At 46.8% G+C, this 17,418-nt stretch overlaps 1 protein-coding gene across 4 annotated transcripts in view; it reads right to left on the reverse strand.

The window, feature by feature from the left end:
* The window catches only part of SOCS6 (suppressor of cytokine signaling 6), a 40,867-nt gene that overhangs the window by 23,217 nt on the left and 232 nt on the right, over positions 1-17,418 (reverse strand). For 2 of the 4 annotated variants that reach the window (XM_081562666.1, XM_081562664.1), the window contains exons 1-2: positions 11,046-11,252; positions 5,589-5,779 (exon numbers count right to left, since the gene is read on the reverse strand). The gene's annotated coding sequence lies outside the window, so the exon portion shown is untranslated. Of the gene's footprint in view, positions 1-2,641; positions 4,919-5,588; positions 5,780-11,045; positions 11,253-12,824; positions 13,029-17,418 lie in introns of those variants that run through there. The other 2 variants (XR_014074852.1, XM_081562665.1) reach the window with 2 other exon arrangements.

A 17,418-nucleotide genomic window follows, 5' to 3' on the forward strand; every position in this document is an offset into this window, starting at 1 on the left:
ACACATCCCTCTACACTCACATCCCTCATTCTCGTGCACGAGATAACAGTGATATGCAACCCCTCCCGAACCGTGCCTCTGTTCAGTCCAGTTCCAGCCAGTTCCTCTCTGGACTCTCCTGCTGGCTATCTTATGGATACCTGAGACTCAAGGATACCTGAGACTCAAGCATGTTCAAAATGAAAATCTGGATTTTTTTTCCCATCCCAGCCCTCAACCTGCTCAAGCTGCACTCTTTCCCACTTTCATTCACGGCTACTCCATTCTTCCAGCTGCTCAGATCAAAACCTTCAGCACCAGCCAGGGCTCACCTCTTTCTCTCACTTCACATCCAATCTCAATCCCTATCTTCAAAACATACGCAGAGCCCTCTCACTTGTGGGTCCAATCACCACACTGGCCATCACTGCCGCAGCCTCCTCACTGGTTTCCTGCTCCATCTCCACGCCCCCCAACCCCACATCTCTCAACAAGGCACTGGTGCTCAGGAACTGGCAACAGATGCCTGTTACGATCCTGAAGTAACACTAAGTCCTTTATCTCTGACCCAGAAGTCTCATGTCTTCTGGCAGCAACAATGGAACTGTTTTTGGCTAACTTGGTAACTTGCAAGCAGCATAAAATCTGACTCTTCACTAAATAAGTGAAATGTAGTAAACATAATAGCATCGCTTTGACTTCTTTTAGAGTCTCTGATCTTTGCACAACAAGCTTTAAGAAGTCATATGAATATTTGCATGGCTATAAAGGTAGATAAGTGGGTGTCCCAGGTGGCTCAGAGGAAAAGAATCCCCTGCTAATACAGGAGGTTCAATCCCTGGGTCGGGAAGATCCCCTGGAGAAGGAAATGGCAACCCACTCCAGTATTCTTGCCTAGAGAATCCCATTGACAGAGGAGCCTGGTGGGCTACAGTCCATGGAGTTGCAGAGTCAGACACAAATGAACACCCACACACTGTGTTGACTTAAGTTGCCCAGTCACATCCGATAATCAAGTTAAGAAGAACGGACTTAAAGTTGCCATATAATTTAAAATTAAGAATGATGTTTATGAGTACAACAAAAGCTCTAATAAATTTTCAAGTTCCAACTCCTACTTTGTGGGCTAGATATAAAACTATACCATGGCACTAAGTTTTCTGTGTGACACAGTAAATCTCCAGAGTCTCAGAGTCCTCATATAAAATGAAGACACTGATCTCTATCTAAAACACATGAAGCTCTAAAATTATCTGATTCAATGAGAAAAATATCAGAGACTTAGAAATTTAACCTGTAGAGAACTTTTATGTGAGCACTTCTAAATGTTTTCCTATTACTGTGCCCAACACATTCCTATTAAATTGAATATAGAAAAATTCATAAATTCAGTCATTTAAACCATCAATGGAGCTAGCTTATAAGATTTGATTATTGAAATAAACTCGCTCAATTTTTTAACTGAGATTTTAACACATTGGACTTGAAAAGTGTGTGTGTGCCAGTTGCTCAGTCATGTCCGACTCTTCGCAACCCCATGGATGGCAGCCTGCCAAGCTTCTCTGTCCATGGCATTTTCCAGGCAAGAATACTGGAGTGGGTTGTCATTTCCTATTCCAGGGGATCTTCAGAACCCAGGGATTAAACCCACATCTCCTGCACGGACAGGCAGATTCTTTACAACTGCACCACCAGTTACCCATTAAAAAGGAGTACATCTATTACCAATTCATTACTGTCTCTATGTATATTCATGATAATTTTTAAATTATTTATTATTATTTTTCAAATTAATCATATACTATTTATTTTTAGACTGTTTATTTATTGTGCTGGGTCTCCATTGCTGCTCGGGCTTTCTCTCTAGCAGCTGACGGGGGGGCTCCTCTCTAGCTGCGGTGTGTGGGCTTCTCGCTGTGGTGGCGTCTCTTGTTCCTCTAGAGCACAAGCTCAGGAGTTGGGGCGCGTGGGCTTAACTGCTCCACAGCATGTGGGATCTTTCCAAACCAGGGGTCGAGCCTGTGTCCTGTACTGGAATGCAGATTCTTTACAACTGAGCCACCAGAGGAGGCTGCTCATTTTCTAAATACATACATCTTTACATCTTACCAGGCACTTACCAATGTTTTAGCTAAAAAACAGCAAATTCCCAAATAATCTCACCACTTTCACTGCCTATAAGAAAGTATTAAACTATTGGTTAAACTACCAAGTAGGTAAGATCCTTGGAGAATTTTTGACCAACTGTTGACAAGTAAGCAGGGCCCAAGTATCTGTCTGTTATTTACTTTTATTCAGGGGCAGGGGTGCTGTACCAAACAGTGTAACGATGAAGTTCCTTCATTACTTTTCATTCTTCAAGATATGTTTATACATAAGGTCTCTTAAATATATTGAACTACTAAAGCAAAAATTTTTAACTCCTAGTGGCAACATGCACATAAAAATAACTGAAAAGTAAAGCAACTGCTTTGACTGCTTTCAGCCTTTGGGTCTTAACACAAAGCTCCAATTTAAAAGGCAATTTGTCAATTGTGTGCTCAAATGCTTTTGCACAGAACATTTAAGTTTTTCATTTGATTTGCATTAGCGAATAAGAGTTTTTAGCTAAAACAATCTTTTCCTCATTTTATGTAAGTATGCACAAATAAAGAATAGCACATTTGGGATACAAAAAGTAATCCACATAAGATTTATTAAATGTATATTAAGAGTGAATACAAACTTCATTCATTGATAATTAGTGATAAAGGAGATCCTGTAGAGCAATAATTATTCAAGTGAATGATACAGCCCTATTAAGCAAATATAAATATCTTACAAAATGGAAAAGGTCATACACATTGTAAAATGATAACTTAATTGTCAAAAGTAATCACTAATTCAAGGCTGCCAAACAGGGGACCTCTAATACTTTTAAAATGATCCAAGTGAAAATAATTCATGTTGCCCACCGCAGATCAACAGGTATTTCGTAAATTAAGTTCCACAAAGTTCAGTGGCATGGGTGTGGCTTCATGACAGCACTAACTGAAAATATAATGAAAATCTTTATTTAAAGAAAAATCAGACTCGGGTTTTCCCCAAAGTAAAAGACTTTATTATTCCCTGATGCTGGCAAAACAAACACTTTGGACAAGCTTCTGATGAAACATCTACTTCTTTATCACCACAAAAACCCCACAAGGAATGTGGAATTTCCTGGCAGTCCAGTGGTTAGGACCCTGCACTTTCACTGCAGGGGCCTCGGTTCAATCCCACCAGCCACTCAGCCAAAACATTAAAAAAATAAAAATAAAAAATAAAACACGAGGACAATGAAAACTGGAATGCAAACAACAGCAGATGACAACAGTGTTAACCAGCTCAGACAAATGAAAGAAAGCTGAAATTTAAGCCTGCTACAAGGGCAAGGAACAAAAACAAACCTAAGGAAAAATATCACAAATCTGAAACAAGAGTCAGATGCTAGTCATGAAAAAGTGGGAGTAGAAAACAGTTAGAAAACAAAAACTTTTACAGCCAAAATTAAAATTCAATAGAAGAAAAACTGAGAAAATCCCCCCCAAGAAAAACCCCCAAAATAAACCGACTTAAATATTTGAGAAAAAGCTAAAAAAAAAAAAAAACCAATAACACATCAATCTAGGAGACCCAACACCCAACAAAGAGTTTTAGTCAGCAAAAGAAAGCAAATGCAGGGGGAAAAAAATTATAATAGAAAATTTTAAACTTTTCCCCAAACTGAAGAACACAGTTCACACACTGCTAAGACTCCATGCAATGCTCAGTACACACACCCAAGAAAAAAAATAATAATCAGGCACATTGTGGTGAAATTTTAAAATTTAGGTGATAATAGAAAAGATATTATACAGCTTTCAGAAACAGAAAAAAAAAATCACGCACAAATGACTGGGAAAGAGATGGCAACTGACACAGTGGTAACACTGAAAGCTGGAAGTCAGCCTTCAATTTCAGGAGGAAACCCACTTCCAGCGCTGCCCACGTGCATATCAACAACTCTGCCTGAGCACACACCCCCCCCGCACCCGCAGGGCCACGGGACGGCTCCCGGCCAGCGGACTTCGAGCAACAAGGACACGAGTCCTGTCTGGGCGAGACTGCTAGCTTCTCAGCTCTCTTCTGCACCTGCTGGCGTAACCCAGGGCCACCAGGTGATACGACGGGGAACTGCAGGAAGACGCCAGGGGAGCCCCCCGCCGACAGCAGACTCGGTGAAAGCGAGCAAGAAGCATCATTTACACACTGAGCTTTCAGACTTTCATCTGCCATTGCAGCACAACCTATCCTGTGCCGACTGACACAGTGACCTAGGGTTCTGTACACAGCCAGCATGCGTGTGTACCAGGAACCTTGCGATTCTCCAGGCAAGAACACTGGAGTGGGTTGCTGTGCCCGCCTCCCAGGGATCTTCCAGACCCAGAGACCCTGGTCTCCTGCACTGCAGGCAGATTCTTTACTGTCTGAGCCACCTAGGAAGCCTGTGCAGACACGGCCTGACAACAAATCAAATATTTACAACACAGACGTTTTCTGACATGTAAGGTCTCACACTCCATCATCTTTCTAGGAAGTTATGAGGAAGATGAGCTCCATCAAATCAAGGAAGCAAACCAAGAAACAGAGAACGGGTAACGTCACCTAGAAAGAGGAGCAGCAGCCTCCAGGTTGACAGCTCCAACCGCTCAGCCTGTCTTCCATACTGTCCTTGCACCTACAGCCCTGCCGAATGCCGTCCCAGAGTCAGCTCAACTGTGACATCCTGCTTGAAGACCCAGTCCACGTTCCCTGGCAACCAGAAGTAAAGGAATATATCCTCCATTGATGGCCAGGGAAGCTGCATTCTGGAATCTGCCAGCAACGTGGTACGCGACTCAGGCATGTTACGTAACCACTCTTCCTGCCTCCTCATCGTCTGCATAAGGATAAGGTTATCAGAAGGTGCCCTCTAATTCGAGAAAGGCAGTAATTCTTCAAAAGAACAAAAGCACTAAAATCCTAAAGTAATTCTTTGTTTGGTATACGCTTATACACTCTGACAGTCAACGATACTTAGTAGTAATGTTATTCCCTAAATATATGTACATATATTTGTATGTTAAAAGCAACGTCAATAGACAGAAATGACTTTAATCAGAGGGACAGTACCTTCTTTAAAACCAAAACTCGGGTTTAGTAACAGACACTTTCATTATTATTATAAACATCAAAATAAAAGGGAAATCACATGAAGTGACAAGCCTACCAGTAAAAATTCATCTTCCTTTTTTTAAAAGGGTATTTATTAACCCTGCTGCTCCTACCACCCGGCATGCTGCTGATGTGGTCAGAATACCACCCATCACAGTAAGGACAGCAGCAGGCAGCACCAAACGGCAGCCTGCGGCGCCTCCTGCATACATCTTTTCTCAATAGTTCTAAAGAGTAACATTAAACTGTTTTTGCCACAATTGTTATCTAAGAGCAGCTATATATTCCACTGCCTTCTTGGAAGAGACACTTTACACACAAGTGTGTACTTAATCTTGAGCTGCCACTAAACCGCTCCAGACAGACAAGATGTCCCTTCACATGACCGCACCCACCTGGTGGCAGACTTCAGGACGGCATGGTGACGCCGGCGGCGGTCTTCTGACGCTCAGACAGCTTCGGCTCCCAGGCCCGTAGAGATGTGGTCTCGTCCTCCGTGCTCCTTGTTCTCTACTACGCGAGAGTCGGCTCCCCGGGACAATGGAATAGCCACCGCTCCCCAAACATAGTCTCCAAGTGTGATGTCCTTTTAATAATTTTAAGAAAAAATTTCAGTGGGATGGCTGTTAAGAGTGATAACACAATATTAAAACAAATAGTAGGAGAACAAGCGCCAGGGACCTTGGCGGGCGGCCGTGTGTGGTATGTTCCTGCTCAAGATTTCCCAACAACTGACCGCAATGACCCGGAGCCAGTTAGCCCACCGCTGCTCACACTGGCAAAGTGTCAGTTGCTCGGTCGTGTCCGACTCTTTGCGACCCCATGGACTGTAGCCTACTCCTCTGTCCATGGAATTCTCCAGGCAAGAATACTGGAGTGGTTGCCATTCCAGTTTTCGTGGGATCTTCCCAACCCAGAGATCAAACCCGGGTCTCCTGCATTACAGGCAGATTCTTTACCACCTGAGCCATTAGGGAAGCCCCACTGTAGCCATGGGTAATCCTCAAATTCTAGTAGCTACACCAGCAGTACTTCTGTAGACTCCCATTCTCCTTCCTCTTTTATTTCCATTTTTCTCATCTTCTTGGTTTCATACCCTTTCCCCACAGAAGACTTCCTCAGCAAGAAAAACCAAGTCTTATGCAGATACTGCAGGTTAATCAGAATACTTCTTTTAACTAATCATGGTGTAAATGAAGTGAAGTCGCTCAGTCGTGTCCGACTATTTGCGACCCCAAGGACTGTAGCCCACCAGGCTCCTCCGTCCATGGGATTCTCCAGGCAAGAGTACTGGAGTGGGTTGCCATGCCCTTCTCCAAGGGATCTTCCCAACCCAGGGATCAAACCCAAGTCTCCTGCATTGCTGGTGGACCATCTGAGCCACCAGAGAAGCACCTTACATGCATTATCTCACTTAATTTTCACACCAATGTGGAGGAAGGCACACTATTATTATTTTACAAGAAGATAAATAAGATTTTTATTTTATTTTGAAAATCACTGCCCTATAAAAATCACAGGGCTGAAATTCAAGCCTCAATCTGCAGCCCTATGAGAGCGTGCCTTCACCAGCTAGTCAGTCACCTAGGTCTCTGGCTGGTCTAATTCCAAATGAGTTCTTCTTTCTTGCCACATCTTGAAGATGCCAGAGGTTCCAGACAACTGAAGTCTCATCCCACCAAGTTCTCTAAGGCAACTTCAACGGAAACATGCTCTGGGGCGGGTCCTCTCCTCGCACTCCAGGCAACTGTGATTCCAGACGAGATGGGCCAGCCAGCCGGGTGTGTGAGCGAATTCAGACAAACACCTCAGCCTGACAGGTAAAGGTGACTCTCCCCACATGCGGCTACGTAGGCCATGGAGTTTCAAGAACTCAGGCCTTATTAGTGCTATGATTTATTCAGCTGAGCAGATCAGCGCAGCCAGGGGTAAAGAAGAGAAACACAAAAACCAACAGACGTCCAAGATCCAAGCAGCACACCTCTGCCTTTACTGTGTGGACAACCACGTGGAAACCACAAGTGCTTTCTGCACCCAGCGTCCCCACCCAGGGGATAGGAAGCATGAGGAGTGTGAGGGGGACAAAGGAGAAAGACCACAGCCCAGGGCCTCCACAAGGAACTCAGTAATGAACATTAGATCAGAAACACACGAACTGATCAACGGGATTCCTGAAGGAGCTATGAGGAAGCGGAGTCAGGGAAGGCTTCCCTGAGATGGTGACCCTGGCATTACAATCCGAGGATGAACCAACCTAAGGAGGAGCCACTGAACGGCAGTCCTGTCCAAGGTGAGGACTAAGACGCAGCCTGGAATGCCAAGGAAGAGAAAGGCTGGACCATGACCATGCTAAGGCAGAGAGAGAGTTCTTCAAGACGAACTGAGGAGTCAGGCAGAAGTCTCATTTGTGACAATAGTAAACAGCTTGGATTTCACTTTACACAAAGCATCTGCATACTCACAGAAACTCTGTCAGATGGATTATCACCCCCATCTTAGCTCCAAATGAGGAATAAAACTCTGAGGGGATATATAGTGTGTTCAAGGTCACAAGCTAGCAACATACACTACCCCACTAAAGACTTAACACCTCCAAAACGTCCTCCATGTGCAAAGGGAGAGTAGAAATCTTCAATGACTTATGTATCTCCGACTATTCTATGTCTATTCTTCAAACATCAACAAGGCCAACAGTCACCCAAAACAAATGTCACAACAAAGTAAACGTAAAGTCTGCATGAATCATCAAAGACGACCCTGACGTTGGTTTAACGTGAAATGTGCCCTTAGTCCAAAAGTCTTCCCTACTTAACAGATAAAGCAACATGTGATGCAGCATAATAAATTAACCATAAAAAACACTAATGACAATTTCACTCTCAGTACATTTTAGAATACATCCCACTGTTGCTTCTCTTTTACTACCCGGATAACTCTTTCAATCAAGCTAGTCATACAAGAAAGTTTCCCCTTATCATGACACATTAATATTATAAATGTCTCTCTTGCAAAATGACTTCCATAATTTTATGAAAGTACTTGGACACCACAGATGTGCCATTTCCAGAAGTGGAAGAGGTTAGGAATGAGGACGGAGAACTGAAATAGACAATCTTCATTTCCCATAAAAGATGCAACAAGCAGAAAACAGCAAAAGGTGATCTTTTTTTACCTCTCGGTCAGTTACCTACCTGCCCTTTTTGAGTATTAAAATAGATGCATACACATCCATTAGTTACACCAGATTATAAATAACACGGGGAATCTGACCTCACGTGTGTGTGTTAGTTGCTCAGCCGTGTCCAACTCTTTGCAACCCCATGGATTACAGCCTGCCAGGCTCCTCCGTCCATGGGATTCTGCAGGCAAGAATACTGGAGTGGGTAGACATTCCCTTCTCCAGGGAATCTTCCCAACCCAGGGATTGAACCTAGGTCTCCCGCAATGCAGGCAGATGCTTTACCATCTGAGCCACCAGGGAGGCCTCACACTTCAACATATTTGTTGAATACCTGACCTCATATTTCAACGTATTTGTGTGTATCTTGTGTGTGTGCATGACCCATTTTGCATGACTGCATATTTATGAGCGAATAATAACAGTAATTGTCACAAACTCAGAAATGATCCTAACAGCTTCCTTTTTTTTGGAGTACTGTATTAGTCGCTCGGTTGTACCCGACTCTTTGTGATCCCATGGACTGTAGCACACCAGGCTCCTCTGTCCATGGGATTTCCCAGGCAAGAACACTGGAGTGGGTTGCCATTTTCTTCTCCAGGGGAATCTTCCCGACCCAGGGATCAAACCCGGATCTCCCACATTGCAGGTGGAGTCTTTACCACCTGAGCCACCAGGGAAGCTACGTTATAACTCTGAAATAAGATCACACAATTACTTCCATGAGCCAAATAAAAGAAAATACTAGTAGAAAACAGCTTCTTGAAAACTGATCACAATGGAGAAAACTACCAGAGTTTTCTCTAAAGAGTGACGGTTACCTCACAAGACAGGCTTAAGAAGATGCTTGCTTCTGCTCCCTAAAAAGAGGGCCATTAAAAGGAGCCTGGGATGATTAGGAATCCAGTCAGCACAGCTGAGTTTTCCTCCCAGGGCACTGCCCAGCCCAGGTTGGCTGTAGCCCAGGTCAATGGCACCCCAATCCCTGCTTGGCCACTCCCCTGCAAGGTGCTACAGGGGAGGGTGTCAGGTGACACCCAAGGGTGTGCCCCTGGGTCCTGTGGAGGCCATGTCTAAGGCCTGCTTGCCCATCTTCCCACTAAGAGAAGGGAAAGGGGCAGCGCCAGCTACTTCCCACCAATTCAGGAGGTATTTAAAGATCATAAGGGGAAAAAGTGCTTCAAAAGAGATGCTGAAGGGAGGCCCCAAAAAGGTAAAGGTTCCAGTGAATAAGGTGGGGGATCCTATCCAGACCAGTAGAAAGTATGTGCCAAGTCACAGGTGAGCTCTTCTAAGAATCCTAGTTAAGTCCAAGGTCAGTCTGACAGCTTCCCCAAAGGCAACAAAAAACCATTAGGGACACTGTCGGAACCAAAGGGTTGGTCACATATTCTGCTTGGAGCAGGCGTGGCCTCTGAAACTTAACCATATCCATGCTACCTGATGCAGAAATACAGAGAAATAAGACAGCACCGGAAGCAGATCACAGGCTGTTTCCAGGTTTTCTCTGTGAAACTTGATAAACAGCACCATTCATGTTTTTAAATAAAACATTCCTCACAGCACTACATATTTCACTGAACATCCATTCATTCAAGTAAGCTAAGTAGATTTCATGTTGTGATATTTGTTGCGTTAACCAGAAAAAAAAAAAAAAAGTCAAGATCACCGCACACCTACTGCGACTGGGAACAGCTCGGACGTTTCGTCTTAAAGGAGAGGGCAGTTTACTTTTGTTTGATGACAGACGTGTGTAGCCAAGGACCGCAGTTCATGAAGAACGTATTTGGGCAACGTTTTGTGTCTCATTCACATCGTAACTGTGATTACTACGTTCTCCATCCTCATCCACAGTGAAGTGGCAGGTCGCTTTTTCCAGGGCAGACGTTTCAAGAAAACATTCGTGGAACTGAATCCAACATTATTATATTTCACTACCGGAAGCCTGAGGTCTGCCCCCATATTCCCACCTGGCCCTGAGTTCCAAAAAGTGGGGCTGGGAACCCCGAATTCCACATGCCGCCTAAACGTGAAGTTGGCCTGCAGACGACCGCACACGTTCCAAGTTCTGGGCCGGGACCTGCCCCGGGAGAAATGTCAATAGATGCGACCCAGAAGAGAGGCACCAAGGTGTCCCTGAAGCGAACCGAACGCCGCGGCTCGGCCCGGCCCCGGGGGCGGGCTCACGTCCCCCCGTCCCCACGGCCAGGAAGGTCCGGCCGCGCGTCCCCGCGCGGAACCCACCGGGGTCCCGGCCCCGCCGCGGCCCTGGCCTCCCGCGCGCGCCCGCCGGCCGCCGGCCCCGGGGTCCGAGCGCGCAGGCCCCGCGCCGCCGCCCCAGGCCTCGCCGAGCCCCGGCCTCTCCCCGCCGGGCTGCGGGCAACAAAGGCGGCGGCTCGGGCCCGGCGCGCGCGGTGAAGGGCCGGAGGCCGCGGGGTCGGGCCGGCGCGCGCGGCGGAAGCAGGCCTCGGGCCTCCCCGGCCCGGCGCCCCGGCCCGGCTTCCCGGACGCCGCTCCCCGCCGGCCCGGCGCCCGCCCGCGGACCCGCCGAGGCCCTAGCCGCTCCCCGGCCCGCCCGCGCCGCAGCCGCCCCGCGCCGGCCCGCGGAGCCGCGGCGCCCCCGGCGCCCGAGGGGAGGGGGCTGGCGGCCCGGCCCCGCGCCACAGACGCTCACCCGGCGGCGGCCGCTCCGCGTCCTCGCCCCGCGCCGGCGCGACTGCCGCGCTCGGCCCTGCTCGCCCGCAACTCCGCCTCCCGGCGCCTTCCTCCTCCTCTTCCTCCCGCCTCGCCGCCTCCTCCAGGAGCGGCGCGCCGGCCGCCGGCCCGAGCGGAGCCGCCGCCGAGGAGCCGAGCGGGCCGCCCCGCGCCCACCTCTCGGCCCGCGGCGCAGGCGGGCGTCGGCGCGGGGGGCGGGCCGGCGGGGCGGGGCGGGGCCGGGGCCGGTGCGCGCCGGGGTCCGGACGCCCGCACCCGCCCTCCGGGCGCCCCCGGCCCCGCGCGCCGGCCCGCCCGCCGCCGCCTTTGCAGCCTCGCCTCCGCGGCGGCCGGGCGGACGCGGGAAGGACCGTGTCCTCGGCCCTCGGGCGCCGGCCCCGGCCTCGTCCCCTGCGGTCGGGGGTCCTCTCACCTGGCGCGGTGACCGGGACCACCCGGCCCCGGCGGGCAGCGGGACGGAGTGGCCGAGCGCGCGCGCCCGAGCCGGACCCTTCCCACACCTTTCTCTAGCTTAGCAGTAAGAAGTGCCGATGAAAAGAAAAACTTACTCCTTGTTTCAGGCCATATGCCTTTCCCTTTAGTCCTTGTTAGTGGGGTTTTCTTTATGCATGGGTGTTTTTTGTTTGTTTGTTTTTTAATACAGGAATAGTTGGTTGTTTGTGCTACCGAGTTCCAAGGCAGTGTGATGTCAAGTTGTGTGTTGGTAACTTGACTCACTTTGGGAACCAAACTGTGGATTCTTTGCTACCTGCATATAAAATTAACAGCAAATTGGACTTTTGTGGACAAGAAGCTACAGGAACATTTTTTATTTCTCTTTTCATCCGAAGAAAAGTGGTTAAAGATAAGTATCATTAAAGTCTAACTTGAGAATTAGTGTTGGCTTTGAAAGTTGTATTTCTTGAATAGCATGGAGCTTTTAAAAAGGAAACAGAGCTAGGGGAAAAAGTCTTAAAGTTGTTCCAAAGCGAATGTATGCCTGAGTTATACCTCAGTAAAGCTGTTAGTTTTTAAACAGTTAAAGTAATTGATCTTAGTTCTTATAAATGTTGGATATATAATTCTCATCTGAACACCAAATCTAGATTAATAATTTAAAAATTGCATTGTCAGGTGATTCAGCTGGTTTGTATGACTGAATAGTATATATATAAAGTTGATGTCATCTGTTATATGTGATTCACCAGACCTCTGTCATCTTTAGTTCTTATTTGAATTTATTATTAAACTCCTACAGGGACTTCCCTGGTGGTCCACTGGTTAAGACTCCCTGCTTCCATTGCAAGGGGTGCAGATTTCATCCCTGATCTGGGAACTAATAGCCTGCCTGCCGAGGGAGGCCGAAAAAGAAGTAAAAATAAACTCCTATTATTATTGATCTGATTTAAATGCAACTCAGTTCTCAAATATCCAATCACAGTGAATGTTAACTGAAATAGACCAGTCAGATTAGTGAAAATAGGAAGCAGTAATTAGAGATGAAACAAGACAAAGGATGAGATGATTGGATGGCATCACCAGCTCAATGGACATGAGTTTGAGCAAACCCTGAGAGAGAGTGAAGGACAGGGAGGCCTGGCGCGCTGCAGTCCACGGGGTCGCAAAGAGTCAGACACGACTGAGCCACTGAACAGCAACGGAGATGAAACAAACTTTTCAACCCGCCTCTCTTGCGGTTAAGGCCGTTCAGAAGGAGAAGACGCGGAACAGCCTGGAAATCGGACTGGTGTTTCCTTACCTGATCTAATAGAGAAGGCCAGTAGTTGGAGGCCAGGGAGCAGGGCCGATAAGCACGAAGCTAGCAGTGGGCTGGCTGCTTCTGGAGGAGACAAGATCAAGACCCCGGCTTCTGAGTCTGGCAGAGCCGGTGTGGTGTCTCAGCCGTGACAATTCATACAGATGTGTGAGCTTAACCAAGCTTCTCAGTTGTAACCTCAATTTCCTAGAAGAAGAGGGGTGAGAATGGGGGAGGGTTTTTTTATGTTTTTGTATTAACTCTATTAAATCAGTTCATTTCCAAGTCTTTGAGACCCCATGGACTGTAGCCCAGGCCCCTCTGTCCATGGGATTCTCCAGTCAAGGAAACTGGAGTGGGTTGCTATTACCTACTCCAGGGATCTTCTCAACTCTATATTAAACAGTTGTGGCGATTGCTTGAGATAGTGCACAAAACTGTTTAACTTGGTACCTGGTCCATAATGATTGCTGTTGCTAGGTAATATGTGTTTTACAAGCAAGGTATGCAAATATTTTGGGGCATATATTATCTACTTTAACAGTCTATTTGTAAGATCTGTATTATCATCATCCTCACATTACAGGTGAGAAAACTGTGCCTTCTTGGTTATAAGTAGTAAGTAACTTTCCCAGACTTAGGTCTCGCTGACTCCAAAATATGAGCTCTTAACCACTAAATTAAAATAATAGCGATAACAGTATGAATAATACAACAACACCTTTAGGGTAGAGATACCCCAGTGGATAAAAACACTATTAAAGTCTCCATGCTAATCTAGAAAAATGGAACTGATGAACGTATTTGCAGGGCAGGAATAGAGATGCAGATGTAGAGAACTGACTTTTGGACACCGTAGGGGAAGGAGAAGGTGGGACCAGTTGAGAGAATAGCATTGACATATATTAAATAGATAGCTAGTGGCAAGCTGCTGTGTTACACAGGGAGTTCAGCTTGGTGCTCTGTGATGACAGAGAGAAGGTGGGATGGAGAGGGGTGGGAGGGAAATTCAAGAGAGAGGGGATATATGTAAACACATAGCTGATTCACTTCGTTGTATAGCAGACACTATCACAACTTTGTACAGCAATTATCCTTCAATAAAAAAAATTAAAAAATAGAAATAATGCTGTAGATAAGAAATAAATAACACACTCATTGCTAAAAAATTTTTTAAAAAGTCTCCATGTTTGGCTGAATTCCAACATTTTGGCTTTAGTCAGCACTGTCTGATACATGTGCTTAGTTGTGTCCGACTCTTTGAGACCCCATGGACTGTAGTCTGCCAGGTTCCTCTGGCCGTGGGATTTTTCAGGCTAAAATACTGGAGTGGGTTGCCATTTCCTCTTTCAGGGGAACTTCCTGACCCAAGGATTGAACCTGGGTCTCCTGTATGTCCTGAATTGCAGGCAGTTTCTTTACCAGTGAGCCGTCCATCGAGGAATCCCCTATCTGATAGACACACTTGCTAAAAGATGGTCCTGGCAAAGGGCCCTATTGAGAGGAGCTCAGGTCTGCCTTTTCCTCCTGAAGTTACAGCTTGTAGTGCCAGAAAGAACCTTCTGGATCATGGTCAGTATCCTCATAGTATGGAGGAGGAAAGAGATTCTGAGAAATCATATGACTTGCCCAAGAGACAGAGTTAAAAGTTGCTGAGTCATGACTTCAACTGCCATCTCCCAGTTTCAACTCTGGCTTGATTTCTAGTATTAAAGATCTTCTTTTCTCCAGAAGAGGAAAAATGTGGACCTTGGACTGGAGGAAACTGGGTAGATGCAGGATGGGACGTGGTGGGTAGCCTTACAAACTCATCCTGACATTGCAAGTCCATCCTTGGTGCTAAAAGTCCTGGGGGAAATTAGCCCAAGTAAGCAACACTGCACACTCTCTACCTCCCTCTTGCTTCTCACGGCCATTCTGCTGCCTTGCCTCGCAGCTTCCTGTCTTTGACGATCATGAGAGGTCCTCCACTCATGCAAAGTTCCCTGATCGGTATTTATACTGGATGGAAGAGTGTCTCCAAAAATTCATGTCCTTCGCAGAACCTCTGAGTATGACCTCGTTTGAAAGTGGGGTCTTTGCAGATGTCATTAAGTTGGTACTTGGTCATACTGGAGTAGAATGGGCTGTTCATCCCATTTGATTGTTGACTTCATAAGGGGAAAAGAGACACAGAAGCAGGCATGCAGAGACACTGAAGGAGAATCCCAGGAAGGTAGAGATGGCAGCGATGTGCCCATAAGCCAAGGACTGCCAAGACTGCTGCCAACACCTGGAGCAGTGGAAGGATGATGCTCCCCTACAGCTTCAGGGAGAGCACAACCCTACAGACAGCCTGATTTTCTACTTCTGTCCTCCAGGACCAGGAGAGGAAGTATTTCTATGTTGATAAAGCACCCAGTTTGTGGAGCTTACCCAGTGGCTCAGTGGTAAAGAATCTGCCTGCAATGCAGGAGACTCAGGTTCAATCCCTAGGTTGGGAAGATCCCCTGGAGAAGGAAACGGCAACCCGCTTCAGTATTCTTGCCTGGAGAATCCCATGGACAGAGGAGCCTGGCGGGCTACAGTCCATGGGGCCGCAAAAAGAGGTGGACATGACTGAGCAATTAAACAACAGCAACCCAGTTTGTGGTGCTTTGTTGTGACAGCCGCAGGGACCCAATGCACTAGTCCTAGGCCTGCCTACCCCTCCGCATCCCCCCCTTCCATCCTGAGGGCCTGTTCTCTGGAATGAAGTCACTGCAATCACCTCCCAGGCAAAGCTTCTCCTTGTAGAGCTTCCCAATTACTAGTCACCGAACTTCCCAGTTTGCCCAGGTCGGCACCAGGTTATAACTGTCAGTCTGGCACAAATGTGAATGGTGCCACCTTTCATTCTGAAGTTGTTCCTGTTTGGGAAGTAAATTCTGTGTTCACCCTGCCTTCTCCGTAAAGCAGAGAAGAGTGACTCAGTTACTTGGCATTCAAAGAGAGTTGGACCCAACCCACTTCTCTAGCCGCCCCCCCCCCGCCCCCGTCCACTGTTTCCTCATATTACACTTTGCCCGGCCAAGCCAGGTAGCTCCATGTGCAAGCATCCCACCCTGTGCTTTTCTCTTCACCTAGAATGTTCTTCCATCTCACCGCAGCGCCACCACGCCAACAAACACACCCTCTGATTACTTCTATACATTGAAAACCTTACTCATCATCTGTCAAGGCTCAGATCCACCCCATCAGAAAGGACGTCATGCTATCTAGAAAGCCCACGTTGGGTTTTACAGCACATCCTATACTCTGCCCTGATTCCAGCAATTCTTCTCTCTTCTCCTTTGAGTGCAGATATGTTGTCTTATTCATCTTTCTATTATGCTACTAGTACCTAGAATGAGAAATTTTCACCGAGTAGGGACTCAGGAAATCTTCGATGAATAAATTTGAATATTTCATTCCTCTCTCCATCTATTTGAGAATAGCCTGGTGATAAATGAGTTTTCAAAAACCTTTTAAAGATCCACTTTAAGATAAAAGAGTGGCTAGTTTGTCCTTCGGGAACTGACAGATACCTGGTCTCCAGAGCATAATTATGTGGACCCAAAAAAATAATTGCCTGCCACGTCAGTAAACATCCAGTCCAACAAGTTGCCCACTGTCAAGCCTTCAGCCACAGTAGCAGCTCTGAAGGTGCACCCCGAGGGGGATTCAGGATGAAAAAACAAGATACTGCCACTAGATAGTTAAGATGCTTATCAAAGGAATCATCTCAATGAAGCCAAACACTTGCATCTTCCCATACAAGGAAAGGCACTAAAATCATTATCTTGGGATGCCTGGATGTTTTGGTGTGATTAGCAGTAGGTTTTGATGTTCAACTGCATATGTTTGAAGCAAAACTGCTCTATACCCTTGTGTGTGTGTGTGTGTGTGTGTGTGTGTGTGTGTGCGCGCGCGCGCGCACATGCGTTCAGTCGTGCCCAACTCTTTGTGACTCCACGGACTGTCAGGAGCCTGCCAGGCTCCTCTGTCCATGGGATTTCCCAGGCAAGGATACTGGAGTGGGTTGCCAATTCCTTCTCCAGGGGATCTTCCTGACCCAGGGATCAAACCTGCATCTCATATGTCTCCTGCACTGACAGGCAGGTTCTTTACCTGCAAAGCCTCAGTATATCCTTACTCCTCCTTTAACTCTTTGGAACAGTTCCTCAGAGTTCTCCAAGAGACTGAAGCTCAGGCTATTGCCCTCAGAAAGTCACTGAATAGAAGATAATTCTCAGCTCCTAGCTTGTGTAATTTTTTTCAGTTGGCAGTTTTTAAGAGGAAGTGATGCAGTCCATGGGGTCGCAAAGAGTCGGACAGGACTGAGGGACTGAACTGAATAATTTTCCTGAACTATTTCAAATCAATAGCTAGATTCTGCTCACTGGGGATCTGCTGACTGTAAAGGAATGGTGCCTACCTCCCAAATGATAGGATCTGAGGGTTTTTAAGAGCTGGCAGGAGGTATGTGGGAACCTATTTGTTTGCTCAGAAAGGTGTCACTTCCTCAGATTATCATCCCTACACGGTGACAGTCCCTTGTAGGCTTAGTTTCCTATTTATTCTTCATTTTCCTAGATTC

Source organism: Giraffa tippelskirchi, chromosome 14 (genome assembly GCF_054371585.1).
Source record: "Giraffa tippelskirchi isolate mGirTip1 chromosome 14, T2T-mGirTip1v1.2.pri, whole genome shotgun sequence".
NCBI classification, from domain to species: domain Eukaryota; kingdom Metazoa; phylum Chordata; class Mammalia; order Artiodactyla; family Giraffidae; genus Giraffa; species Giraffa tippelskirchi.